Raw genomic sequence first — 15,234 nt, 5'->3', positions numbered from 1 at the left:
CATAGAAAGAAAGAAAAACTTGAAACAAGCTGTGCAAAAAATGTAATTTCATTAATAATGAGAGTTAAAGCCCCTGCAGAGGGTAGCCATGGAGCGGAATTTCCCTATTAGGCTAAAACTTCGGGACTAGACTATAATAGAAAAATTGCCATAATTTTAAAAGCCTTGTAGAGCTAAGTATAACGTGTATGCGTAGAAAATAAAACTTATATACATAGGGACGGACAAAAGCTGTAGCCGGTCCCAATTTCAGAAATAAATGTACATAGTATTGTTACAAGACAATTGGAGCTTGGCAGGGCAAAACACCCTCCAACTCGCTTGTTCATTAGATAGAAATAACAGGTCTCAGAAATTTCCAGACATAGTAAATAACCCTAGAAGCAGCAAGTAAAGCTGTGAATGGAGAGTTTCCATACCTGGAAACATTCGTGCTGGTAAGAAGGGGGGGGCGGGGGGGGGGCTACTCCCTAGCCATGACATGGACACCGAATGATGGAAGGCGCCCATGCTTGCGAAATTTCAACATAAAAACATAAATTATTCCAGAGCCAAATAAGCTCTTGACAGCCACATACATTCAAAAGAACAAAAGAACATAAATCTAGTTTCTTCCTTGAGGCACTCACCGACTAGGGTCGCCATTATATGCATAGCTATGTCTCGAGGCTATCAGTTGTCCCTATAGTCTGCTCTCTGTGAATGCAAAACCAACTTTAAGTTAGTGAGGGTTTTGTTTGAGAAATGAAACCCACGATGCGCAAGAATTAATGGGGAAAAAGACCTTACCTCTATGCATTGATACCTGTGGGTGTAGCTGACCCATACACCAACATTTGGGCGAAATCTGTAAGCTGGAGAATGGAATTCGACCACACAACTGGAGCCGGATGAAACCTCCGAGTGACAGTATCAATGAAACCAAAGGACCCAAATCCGAAACTCTCGGCAGTATATCTAGGTAGCCTGCGATAAACACCTTGCTCCTTCACCATTGGATTGATTGAAGCAAATCTCCACCGTTGAGGCAGCGGGAAATACCATGTAAGTAGTAGAATAGACTAGTCTGCCAGCCATGTACAGCACGGCACCAGACATAAATTAATCCGCTGGAAATTGCGGATAAGGCAATCACGTGATCGGGACAAAAAATCATAGAAAGACTCGTTAACTTAATGCCGCATGTTAATTGGCATGGGTCTCCACGTGAACCAAGAAATATCAACACTTCAACTCTTGAGTCTAGGCCGTGTGGAATGCAACCGTAGTAGAAACTGAAATACATTTAGAGCAAAAATTACATATTGGTAAATGTGAAAAATAAAAATAAAAAATTATCCAGAGTGGAGGTCTGGGGACAATTGGAATCAATCAGACCATTAAAGAAATATAAATAAATAAATAAATAAACTAGTAACCAATTGCATTTACAACTGATTTCATTCTTAATAGGTGTATAAGCAACAAATAATGTGATAATCCTTGTACTATTACTATTTGTGGTAAGCACAGGAATAACGAAAGACTGACAACAGCATGAGAAGAATAGATAGTGTGTCTCGCAGGTTTGGGGTAGGTCAGGGGGCTGTAACGGGTTCTGGAGACAACCCAGAGTTACGGGTTTAGCTGGGTGAGGAAACTCACAATACCAATATAGTGATTCTAGAAACTATGCAAGATTAATGATGGAACAGGAGAGAATCCTCAAAAGATTATCTGACAAGCAGTACCAACAGCCACTGAATCCCAGTGTTGAGGAGTAGAGAATGTCAGGCGAACATAATTCTCATGCAGAGCCCGAAGAATTAGAGGGAAGGGAGGAAGAACGTTTGGATAATGCTTCAGAACAACAAACATCTGAAAGGCAGCGGATAGAGCTCCAAGGAGAATTTCGTAAAATCAAGTCGCCGCACTTTGATGGTGAACAGGAGGAAGCAGCGGAGGCCTGATTAATCAATATGAACAAATATTTCCAGCTTTATGACTATGACCACAACCTCAAGCCGCGGTTGGCCATCTTCGAACTACAGGGAAAGGCCACCCTGTGATGGGAGGAGGTAAAAATGGTAAAGGGTGTAAGCGAACATAACATCACCTGGGAGAAACTTCAAAGATATTTTAAAGAAAGGTACCTAGCTGAGGGCTTCTATAATGAGAAGGCAAGAGAATTCCATGATCTGCGGTTGGGGCAGCAGACTATGGATGAATTTATCACTCGCTTTACCTCCCTACTCCATTACATGCCCTATATATGGGAAGAAAAAGCTAAGGTACAGAGGTTTATTAGTAGCCTACCGATGAGCATGAGGGAAAGAATAGAATCTGACAACCCAAAGACGATGGACGAGGCCATCCGCAAGGCCCGAATTTGCTATTAGTAGAGCAAGAAGAAAGGAGATGTCCTGGGTAAGAGGTGGGTCGAGAAGAAAGGCAACAAATCGGCTAGAAGTATTAAAGGTAATCGTGGTGGAGGCAGCAAAGGACTCATTAAGGGGCAGATTAATAGAAATTCACGGAAAAATTTGCTCCGATTACAGACCCCCAGTGAGCCCAAAACCAACGACCGAACCGGGAAATTGGACAATGAAGATATAGCAAGGCCTCCTGTGCAATGTTGGGGCTATGGTGGGCCACATTATGTGAAAAACTACCCCCAACAAAAAGGAGCTGAACAGGTCTCTCACGTTTATGAAGCCTCTATAGTTGGGGATGTAGGGCGAGCTCTGCCAAAGATTAATGCTGCTTTGGAAGATCGCCAAGTGGAGTACAAGCCGACCATGGTAGAATTCAAAGGTAAACTTTTTGACCTTGTGTAACTATTTTGATTGATCCTGGTGCTATGTTAAGCTATATTAGTCCTAGAATTGTGGAAAATTATAAGTTACAGCCCATTAAGTTTAAAACCCCCTGGCTAGTTCAGTTGGCAACAGGGCCAAAAAGGCGGGTAATGTCTAAGGTTAAAAGCTGCCCAATAGAAATAGCAGGAAAACCCATGACAACAGATGTAAATGTGCTCCCTCTTGGCTCGTACGATATACTGATTGGTATGGACTGGCAAGAGAAACACTGGTCCATAATTAATTGTAATACCAATACTATCATTTATAAGGATGAGCTGGGAATATAGGAAGTACAGGGAATTAAGCGGCCAGTACAGATTCAGCCCATAATTGCCTCACAACTAGCAAAATGCATCAGGAAGGGGTGCCAAATTTATGCCATCCAAGTTAGGTACACCAACTCGAAAGACAAAACAGCTACATTAGAGAATATTCCTATGATACAGGAATTTTCCGATGTATTTCTGGAAGAGATACCTGGATTGCCACCCAAAAGGGACATATATTTTACCATAGAATTGGTACCAGGGGTAGCCCCAGTTTCTCGAGCACCTTACATAATGAGTGTACCAGAATTAACAGAGCTGAAGATGCAATTGCAGGAGCTGCTGGACAAAAAATACATTCACCCAGTGTGTCCCCTTGGGGAGCCCCAGTATTTTTTGTGAATAAAAAGGACGGGACTCTCCGTATGTGTATGGATTATCACCAATTAAACAAATTGACAATCAAGAAAAAGTACCCTCTGCCCCGAATCGATGAGCTGTTTGACCAGGTGAAGGGAACATCAGTTTTCTCAAAGATTGATTTGCGATCCGGGCATCACCAAATCCAAATTAGAAGAAGACATATCTAAGACAACGTTTAGAACACAGTATGGTCATTATGAGTTTGTGGTGTTACCCTTCGGGTTGACCAACGCTCCTGCCACCTTTATATGTTTGATGAATAGTGTGTTTCATCGGTATTTAGACAAGTTTGTGCTGATCTTTATTGACGATATATTGATTTACTCTCAGACTAAAGAGGAGCATCAAAAGCACCTCAGGATAGTATTGCAAACCCTCCGAGAACACCAATTATAAGCCAAGTTTAATAAATGTGAATTCTTTAAGGAACAGATACAATATCTGGGCCACATCATTACTAACGACGGGATTGTCGTGGATCCTGAAAAGTTTAGGACCATCATGGAGTGACCAGTACCCAAAGATGTGGCGGATATCCGATCTTTCATGGGGCTAGCAGGTTATTATCGATAGTTTGTAGTGGGCTTTTCAAGAGTAGCTTATCCAATCACATCCCTGCAGAAAAAAAGGGAAAACTTTCAGGTGGAATCCTGAATGTCAAAGAAGTTTTGAGCAACTTAAATACCTACTCACCACGGCGCCTGTTCTAAGTATAGCCGACCTCAGTAAGGAGTATGTGGTGTGTACGGACACAAGTAAGGAAGGTGTAGGAGGTGTGCTGATGCAGGAAGGAAAGGTGATAGCATATGAATCAAGGAAGTTAAAAGAGCATGAGCATAAATATTCTGCTTATGATCTAGAGTTGGCTGCGGTGATTCATGCCCTGAAGATGTGGCGCCATTATCTCATGGGAAAAAAATTTCCTGTTATTAACAGACCACCACAGCTTGACCAACTATTTCAATCAGCCCATGCTAAATGCAAGACAAGCACGGTGGGTGGACTTTCTAAATAGTTTCGATTTTGAGATCAAACATTTAAAGGGGAAGAAGAATCGGGTGGATGACGCATTGAGTCGGAAGCTGCAATGCTTATATGAGATTTCTTACAGTGAGGCGAAAAGCCCCTTCGAGGAGATGATTCAAAGGGCAGCCGAACAAGATGTTGTTTATCAGCAAATAAAACAGTAAGTACAGCTACCGAACAGCAAAGAAAAACAACTGGACTATGCCTTAGATGCTGTTGGCAAGTTGTACTATAAAGGTAGGCTATACGTACCCAATCAAAACAGCATTAGGATCCTGATATTGGATGAGTATCATAAAAGTCATTATGCCAGACACCCAGGATATCAAAATATGGTCACCGCACTCCGGAAGGGATATTATTTGCTGGGAATGAAGAAAGATGTGGCTGGATACTTAGCCCGATGTTTAGAATGTCAACAAATTAAAGCAGAACAGCAACATCTTGTGGGGTTGCTTCAACTAATACCCTTTCCAGAATGGAAATGGGAAACCATCACTATGGATTTTATAATAGGTTTTCCAAAAACAAAGAAGAACAATGACTCCATCATAGTTGTGGTGGACACTTTATACCAATACAATCTACGTATAGAGCTGTGCAGATCACTCATGTGTTCATGCAAAATATATTTAAGCTGCATGGGTTACCCAAGACCATAATTTCAGATTGTGATGTAAAATTTACATCGGTCTTTTGGAGGACACTGTTTGAAGAATTGGGAACTCAGCTAAACTTCAGCACGGCTTACCACCCTCAAACCGACGGGAAAACTGAACGGGTAAATCAAGTGGTGGAAGATATGTTGAGGGCCTTTGTGATGCAACAACCAAACAAGTGGGAAGATTATCTTCATTTGGCTGAGTTCGCATACAATAATGGCAATCACACATCATTGCTGATGAGCCCTTTCGAAGCATTGTATGGGCGAAACTGTCGTGCCCCCTCAAGCTGGAGTGGACCGAAAGACAGATTAATATTAGGCCCCGAAATGCTTGAGAAAATGGAGGGACTGGTGAAAAAGGTGCGCTCTAGTTTGAAGGTAGGTTAGGATAGGCAAAATAGCTTCGCTGACCGGAAAATGAGGTTTAAGGAGTATCAGGTCAGCAATCACATTTATGTGAGAATTCGAGCAAGGAAAACCACACTACAGTGGAACGGGTTCTCTAAGTTAGCACCTAGATACTATGGACCCTTTCAAATCTTAGCAAAAATTGGACCCTGGCGTATCAGCTTGCCCTGCCTAGTCACATACGAGTCCACAATGTCTTTCATATCTCTGTATTGAAAAGATATGTTTATGATCCTAAACATGTTATTAATTGGCAGGAGGTACAGGTGAGAGTTGTCTCCTAAATATCCATCTAAATGCTTTCGCTTAAAAGGAAAACTAACTTAGGGTGTTTCATGTTGCAGGTAGAACTAGAACGAGAAATTTCGGTCGAACCACTGAGAATCCTCGACCGGAGAGAAGTCACGCTATGGAAGAGAGATAGTACCGAAGTTAAGGTACAATGGCGGCACTTTAGGCCTGATGAGGCCACTTGGGAGGATGAAGAATTCATGAAACAGACTTATCGAGGGTTGTTTGTAACTGAAGGACATTGGGACGATGTCTAATCTCAGGGGGGCAGATGTCATATCCCGAAATTATTGTAAATACTTTTTATTTACTTCAGTTAAAAGAAGGACATTATGAAAGGATGATGGTTATTATATGTTGTCTGAATTAATTTATTAATATTATTTTATTTTATTGCGGAAATGGAATTGCGGAATAATCTCCCAGCAATAGGGATGATATGTATTACTGAGGAGTTCATATATATTTAAAAAAAAAAAAAAAAATTTGCAGAGACCCTAATCATTTTTCCCTCCCTAACTGTGGAATGGGTTCTAAGAGGGGAGGGGGCAAAAAAGAAAAAGAGACTGTGCTGTAGAGGACAGACAGAAAAACGGAAAAGGGTAGCTTACCACGTTTGGTGAGGACCAGATGGTAAGAGCGTAGAGCGCTGCAACTAGCAAAGATAGCTGTCTTTGAGTAAGCTAGGGGGGAGACAGGTCTCGAAAGACAGTCTCATGGTCGGGTGGTGGACTAGCTACAGTGAAGCAGGTTGACCATATCAAGGGAGCAAGAGGTGGGCATGTATCTTCGGAGGACAATACAGGTATGAAGTTCTGCCTTTATTCCAAGAGAGAGAGAGTATTTAATTTCTATAGGAGAAGAGTGTTTGGATAGGGTATGAAAGTAACATAGTAGAGTAATGAGAAATTCCAAGTTACTTAAAAGAAAATTAACATTGGTAACAAAGGACTATTAGTAAAGCAAACTCATAACCTGCAGCGTGACCCTTTTTATGAAACTAGATCAAACCTCAGACTCAAGATTTTTCAGTCCGGGAGGTTTGACTATTGAACGACTGTGGTAGAGGTAAAAAATTAGTTGTTGTAAATAAATTTATCTTGATCGATAATCAGGAACTATAAAACCCAAATTTTAGAACAGTTATTCCCTTAGGCCAACAAACAACTGTGTAAAGAGATTCAAGAAAACATTCTTGCAACCGAAATAAGGGTCACTTAAAGAAATGAAAACCTGGACAAACGTGAAACAGGGCACGGAGCCGTGCTGGTTTATTCTGGCAGTATCAGGGTATAGGGGCAAAATCAAAATTTGTTGTCATAGATATAAGTAACAAATGGTACAACCCTAAGTCAAGTCACGAGGGTGTCTTATCTCTAAAAAAACAAAAAAAAAAAACGTAACAACTCTGTTTAAAGAAGTCAAAACTTGAAGCCCTTGCGGTTCCCGGGATTTTACCGGTAAATACTGTGTTTATGGGGAGCTGTTTGTAGTTGTATTTAAAAACTGAGTCTGCCCTTAGCCGAGACTAGTAAAGGAAGACTCTAGGGAGCTACCAAATGGAGCACGGAAAGTTGTGGATAGGTGGGAGTACACGTTAATGTCTCCACCTTGCTCTGGCATACCGAGTTCAAACCTCGTGGCTTCATAAGAGTGGAGGAAAGGCTTCGGAATCTGAGTGAAGGGTTTGGTTCGGGTCAGTGCAGGAGGAGAGAAAGACAGATTCACACATAAACTGAATTACACCAAGAACATTAATCCTCATAAAACTGTGCATACATACATTGCATAGAAAGAAAGCAAAACTTGAAACAAGCTGTGCGAAAACTATAATTTCATTAATAATGAGAATTAAAGACCCTGCATAGGGTAGCCGTGGACCAGAATTTCCCTGTCAGGCTAAAACTTCGGGACGAGACTATAATAGAAAAATTGCCATAATTTTAAAAGCCCTGTAGAGCTAAGTATAACGCGTATGCGTAGAAAATAAACCTTATATACATAGGGATGGACAGAAGCTATAGCCGGTCCCAATTTCAGAAAATAAATGTACATAGTATTGTTACAAGACAACTGGAGCTTAGCAAGGCAGAACACCCTCCAACTCCCTTGTTCATTAGATAGAAAGAACAGGTCTTAGAAATTTCTAGATAGAGTAAATAACCCCGGAAGCAGCAAGTAAAGCTGTGACTGGAGAGTTTCCATACCTAGAAACATTCGCGCTGGCAAGAAGGGGGGGGGCTACTCCGTAGCCACGACTTGGATGCTGAATGATGGAAGGCACCCATGCGTGCGAAATTGCAACATAAAAACATAAATTATTCCAGAGCCAGATAAGCTCTCAATAGCCGCATACATTCAAAAGAACAAAAGAACATAAATCTAGTTTCTTCCTTGAGGCACTCACCGGCTAGGGTCGCCATTATATGCATAGCTCCGTCTCGAGGCTATTAGCTGTCCCTATAGTCTGCTCCCTGTGAATGCAAAACCAACCTTAAGTTAGTGAGGGTTTTGTTTGAGAAATTAAACCCGGGATGTGCAAGAATTAATGGGGAAAAAGACCTTACCTCTGTGCATTGTTACCTGGGGGTGTAGCTGACCCATACACCAACATGTGGGTGAAATCTGTAAGTTGGAGAATGGAATTCGAGCGCACAGGTGGAGCCTGGATGAAACCTCCGAGTGATAGTATCAATGAAACCAAAGGACCCAAATCCGAAACCCTTGGCAGTATAGCTGGGCAGCCCGCAATAAACACTTTGCTCCTTCACTGTTGTATTGATTAAAGCAAATATCCACCGTTGAGGTAGTGGGAAATACCATGCAAGCGGTAGAATAGACCAGTCCGACGGTACAACATAGCACCAGACAGAAATTAATCCACTGGAAATTGTGGATAAGGCAATCACGTGATTAGGACATAAATTCATAGAAAGACTCATTAACTTAATGCCGCGTGTTAATTGGCATGGGTCTCCACGTGAACCAAGAAATATCAACACTTCAACTCTTGAGTCTAGGCCGCGTGGAATGCAACCGTAGTAGAAACCCAAATACATTTAGAGGAAAAATTACATATTGGTAAATGTGAGAAATAAAAAAAAAAAAATTCCAGTGTGAAGGTCTGACACCTACTCAAAGTATGAGGCTTAAGTATCATGTGATGTACCATCAGTGGGTTGGCCGAGTGTAGTTGTAACATTCCCCATTATCTATAAATGGGTTTTCTGTTGGGTACCTTATGAAATGGCTATGCACCGTAGAATACTATGGTAACAGTTTATAAATAATAAATACCAAGATGAAGAAATGAGTATTACACCAATCATATCTTTTTCGTCAAATGATAGTTTAATCTCTCGGCTAATTGGACTTGTGATTTCAATTCTCTTGTGTGGATTGCTATTGACAGACGTCAACGTATTGATGATTACACATTCAAGTGACATATTTCATTTGACATAACGACACTTTTTAACATCTCGGAATCAATCATCTTCAAACCACCTTTCTACATTGATTTTGAAGTGAAATTTCAAAGATGCATATAATTCTGTCGCACAGTATCAATCATCTTCAAACCACCTTCCTCCCTCAATTTTTAAGTGATATTTCAAAGATGCATGGTATCAATTTATGCTAACCTAAGTCATCGTTTGGTAGAGTTCCACATTCCTTTTTCCAGCTGTAGAGTGGATGATGGATTTTTCAATTATTAAAATAAAAAATTAAATATTTAGATTAGGTTCTTTGCCCATGTGGATAATTGTATTATATATTAGGTCATTATATATAAATATAATTGTAATATTGAGCAATGAATTTTAGATATTTATTTATTAATTTCTTATTTTAAATTATTTTTTTTTAAATAAAATCCATAAAAATAACTTATAATCTTAATTTATTGTCTAAGAGAATAGACAAAGTTAATTACACATTTAAATGAGATATTTGATTTTGTATAACGACACTTTTTAACATCTTCGAATCAATCATCTTCAAACAATTTCCTCCCTTGATTTAAAAGTGAAATTTCAAGGATGCATATAATTCTATAGCACGGTAGCAATCATCTCCAAACCACCTTCCTCCGTCGATTTTGAAGTGAAATTTCAAGGATGCATATAATTCTATCGAATGGTATCAATTTAGGCTAACCTTAGTCATAGTTTGGTGGAGTTTCACATTTTTTTCTGCCAATGTAAGTGGATGGTGGATTTTTCAATATTTTTTACTTTCTTTTTTCAAATATTTGGATGGTTTTTTTTTGTATATTAATGTGGATAATTGCATTACATATTTTATGTCATAATTTATAGTTATGATTGAAATATTTATTAATTATTTTTAGATATTTGTTTATTGATTTTTTATTCTTAAAGTAAACCATCCAAAAAATAAAAATCCTTGAAAATAGCTCATAATCAAGCAAATAACATATTCGCCATTAGTTGGTTCTAAACTTGGACTAAATCCTATCAATGTGATTAATCCGAAAGACTTATATCAACATATTCACCATTAGTTGTTTCCCACCATAATTTAAAAAGTAAAAATGGATCAAGTAAGTAAAAAATGGATAGGAATAAGGTGTGAATAAATATATATTTTACCTAGCACTGATGCAAGAGTAAAAATGTATAGACTTACTATTGGTTACTACTGCTTACTATTGGTTACTACCCATAAAAATTTATACAAGTCCTTATGTGAGAGAATATAATTAATTATCCACTTAACTTCTCTATTTATTAGTTCCTGCAATAGTATATGAAAGCACATCACTTTGGAATGTTGTATTAATAAGCCATGTTATTGGACCATGATATTGTAACAAATACCATTTACAAGTTAAGAATTTTCTTTGTAATGTAGTGGTAAATCTCAATAATTAGTAATGTTACACATTTTTAGAATGTATATATGTTTAACTCATTAATAATATTAAATTTAAATTTAAATTTAGTTATTTTTCATATCTATATCTATATATATATATATATATATATTGGAAATATGAAATGTAATATAAGACAAGTGTTTTCATATTTATGATGGATTGGATCCTACCAACATTTACCAACAATTTAATTGATTTAGTTGTGCTAGGTATTTTGAAATCACTAGGTATAACAAACACATCTTTTCTAATTAATCTGAAATGGTCACTTGCACATAGGTATTGTTAGGGCCCCGAGTTGTCGCACCAAGGCCAATGTGCACCCATGATGAGCACGCCCACATGGAGGAGGGGTGCCAAGGTCCACATAGGGGTAGTGTGCAAGAATTGAGGGGTGCATGCCCTGGGACCTCCTCCACAAGCCAGAGCACTAGGAACTGCACTAAGCGAGAAATAGTGGGCACGTCACGATGGGCATGCTTCCCCAACAACATGACATAGTGGAGGGAACGTGAGGGAGAGAACGTACTTAGCATAACAACTGTCTAACTCAGTGGACCCATGCCCACTGGGATGCGTACACCAAGGAGGGACACCCGGGCATGATGGGAAAGGCAAGGAAGTACGACCGCCATAGCTGAGACATAACAAATGGGGGCATCATGGGCGAGTGAGCTATGAGTGCGATATAAAGTGTGTGTCATGGTAATGATGAATGGTGGTAGTGTGAGATGAACGACAGAAGAAGCACCCACGCAAGGGCACACCCACCTAGTTAATGGGTGCCCACATGCCCATAGGTAGGTCGGTTAAGGGGTGCACTTGCACAAGGAGTGAAGTTAGCTCAAATGTGAAAGTTCATTGGTCCACTTAAACTAAAAGGATAGAGTGACTATAAGTAGAGGAGATCGACACTTGGAGAAGGAAGCAAGCAAGTTCACACAAGAAAAAAGATATCATAGATAAGATTGCAAAAAGGCTAAAGTCTGTGATATTATAGAAATGCAAGTTGTCCGATATCACAGAGTTGTAAGGCACACATTACAAAATATGGAAGCACAACGAAGGCACGTTGCAGAAGGAGGAGAGATCGCCAAGCCAGATGGTTTCTGGGAAGGACCAAGGGTTGGTTTTTTGGACTTTTTTGGGGTGTAAACCTTTGGGTTTTTGCTAGAGAAGGTGGCAATCTTGGGTTGGGCATGGCCTAGTTGCGAAACTTGGCACTTTTGGCTAGTGCGCTGGGTTGGCCCAACGACTGCCACTTCTTTGTAAATCTTGGGCAATGCATGGGTTTGGCCATGGATAATACTTTGTACTTATTTTGTAAATTATTTGAAGTTAATAAAAAGAAGAAAAGGGGAAATGTGTTTTTGGAGCTACCCCCTCCCATCACATACTCTTGTACATTGTTGGTTTTACGATATCATAGATTGTTAATGAAGTTTTATTCTGCTTCTTGTATTGAAGTTACAACATCACATAATTTTATAACCGTTTAATGAAGTAATTAAATAAAGAAGATTGGAATTAGAAAATTGACGAAGTGTTTAATTATGCATAGTCTAGGTTAGAGTAGTTGTATAACTACAACAAAATATCACTGTTGCCGCAACTCGCCCATGATGATCTTAAGGCATCACAACAGTGGGCTGTGAGATATGGTATGGGATCCTACTTTATGAAAGTGACACTTGATAGAAGTTGAAGGAAATAATGGTGTGGTAACAACTATTGGAATGGCTAATGAATCAACCTTGTTGGATGAATTGCAAGATGCTCCACAAGGGTGTGAATAAAGATTGATAGAGTTGCAAGAAGAGTTTTGTGTGAAAGATAAGGCCCTTCATGCATTGGTTAGAGAAGGGATATTTGACCTGAACATAAGTGAATTCTTGTGACTTGTGGAAAAAGTGGATTATTTCTACGAAGGAATGAAGGAGTTGAAAAAAGAACATGGCATGTTTTGTAAGAAGATAGCCAAGGGTGAAGTGTTGGAAACCGTGAAATGAAATCTTGGTTAAAATTTTGAGGAAGAGTTTTTGATCGAACAAGTCCTAGTTATTAACCATGTTGTGGAAGAAGTTGTGATGCATGAAGAAGAAAGTGTTGCAGACGTGCTGACGAAAGAGGAGGAACGTGGCGCGATGGAGCTTGCCTAGAGTGGACCAGATATGTGCACAATGCAGCCATTGAAGGAAGGAGGCACTCACTTGGAGAGATCTCATAAAGAAGTAAGTATTCTAGTAACTTATGTTTCATTGAAAACTTTGGAAGATGGGTGATATGCATAGATGGGCGAAGGAAACATGCATTTACCAACACAATGTTAAACCTTTCTTTCGAAGGATGGGATGAGTCCTTATGTAGTTACGTAACAAGGGACGTTGTTTGTTACAGGACTTGTCTAGGCAGTATTCGACCTTAGGGTAGAAGGTGTGAATGATAAAGACAAGTGGAACATGATGAAATTATGCAATGAGTGAGTCATGTTAAGCCGAACGGAGATTTGACTAAGTGTTCGACATGGCTCATGGAAAGATGAAAGAAAGGGCACACCAAATTGGAAGGTGATATAAAACATTTCTGGGTGGAATTCATCATTGGAGTCTCGTTGGGCTAAGGAGAAGTCTTTGGGGAACCTTTAGTGGCGGAAAAAACAACGATGGAAGGAACTTGCGATATCGATACGAGGGTAGGGGGAACGAGGGTGCCAACTTGACTGAAGGCAAAGATGCAATGGCTAACACCGCGTTGGTTTTGTTGAAGTGGATGAGTTGGAGGCTAAAGTCACGTGAATTCACTAGAAGAGAAGGGCATGAAAGACTTCATGTAGGGGCATCAAACAAGGTGATAACAGGGGATTTCACATACGGACATCAAAGAAAGGTGCCAAGAAAGGATGTTGTGCATAATGGACTTGTCGATGCCACATGAAGATGTTTTTTAGATGCACTGATGGGAATGTTGGGGAAATTCGAATAATAATGCCACGGTCGTTCTGAATACACGAGAGACCTATGAGATCATTCATGTGATGAAGGAGGTAGAAAAAACTTGCGATGGGACTTGTAACCAAGGTAAGTGTATCTATCGAAGTGTTGGATGGAAATGGTTCAAAGAAGCCTATGATGACTTGGGAGAAGTTACAGCTAATGAAGACTTCATATGCTGGTGGTATTGGAGTATTTAGTTAATTGAGGCGCCAAGGTTATTATGGAACTTGAAATTATGTGGTATGGGATACACACCTTCGGCACAATATGGGATGTGCTCATGATGAGTGACTCAATGGATAGAAGAAATATGCCTTGGATTTGGATGGTGGTTGTAGTGATGAAGGTGCCTTAGTGGGAGAACTTGGGCATGGGTTGAGTCTAATGAGACTTAGCCATTTTGATGGACATGGAGGCTGTTGGTCTATGACCATTAGCAAAAAATGGACCAAACGATCAAGAAAGTACAAAGTTTCACCTTTGAAAATGTTGATGAGCAACATATCGCATATGAGATTAAGTTTTCTTCATGGACCTATATATGGCATAATGAGAATTGGTTGGGGTTCTGATGTGGAAAGAAGGGAAGAGTTCCTGATGAAAGAAAAAGATGTGACAAAGTGCTTAAGAATTGATTGACGAAGAGATGAGGAAGTGCATTCTCATGGATTTGAACGTGATGGTTGGACTGATCACCAAACTAGTTCGAGACATGGGGGACATCAATGTGCTGAGATGTGTTTGAGTTGCATTATAGTATGGTAGCAATAGTTCACATGGTGATGATATGTGGTGGATTGGCATGATATGAGTTGTGACCAAACCATGCAGTCCAGTTTGAGGTAGTAGCCTTCTGTGAGTTGGAGTAGCGTGGAGGATTGCAATAAGTTATGGCTGATGACCATGAGATTGAGTAGTCTTACCGACATAAAATAATGGGCCTTGATGAAAGTTCATGTGATGAAGGAAATGAGTTCATGCAGCAGGGATGATTGACATTGGAACCAGTGGCACTTTGTGACAAATGGAATTGGCAATGTAATTTCTAAGTGGAGTTGTTGTCGAGGTCGAAAACCATTGTGAAGTGGGGTAGGATATCAGGGCCCCTAGTTGGCACCAAGGTTAATAAAAGTGCATGACAGGCCATGCTCATTTGGTGGTGAAAAACCCACTCGGAGGTGTGACAATCACGCCTATGTGATGAGCACGCCCACATGGACAAGGGTAGCCAATGTCTACATATGAGTAGTGTGCATGGATTGAGGGTTGCATGCCATGGGAATGTCTGCATGAGATGGGGTATTATGTGAGACATAGGGGGAACATCACGATGGGCATGCATGCCCAATCATATGACATAGCACAAGGTGCATGAGGGAGAGCAGATACTTAGCAAGAAAAATACCTAACTCTATGGACC

The 15,234-nt window shown here is 40.0% G+C and overlaps 1 long non-coding RNA gene across 1 annotated transcript; it reads right to left on the bottom strand.

The window, feature by feature from the left end:
* Positions 1–7,909: 7,909 nt before the first annotated feature.
* On the bottom strand, positions 7,910–8,601 carry LOC149170501 (uncharacterized). Its single transcript, XR_016259488.1, has 3 exons — positions 8,486–8,601; positions 8,326–8,392; positions 7,910–8,184 (listed from the first exon to the last, which is right to left on the bottom strand). It is a non-coding gene; the product is annotated as an uncharacterized LOC149170501 (long non-coding RNA).
* Between the last annotated feature and the right edge of the window lie 6,633 nt (positions 8,602–15,234).

The sequence above is a fragment of the Pinus tabuliformis genome, chromosome 4_2 (assembly GCF_031772625.1).
Source record: "Pinus tabuliformis cultivar Carrire ecotype Pingquan chromosome 4_2, CPIR1, whole genome shotgun sequence".
NCBI classification, from domain to species: domain Eukaryota; kingdom Viridiplantae; phylum Streptophyta; class Pinopsida; order Pinales; family Pinaceae; genus Pinus; species Pinus tabuliformis.
Note: the sequence above shows the minus strand (reverse complement) of the source record. Positions and strands in the feature narration are given on the sequence as shown.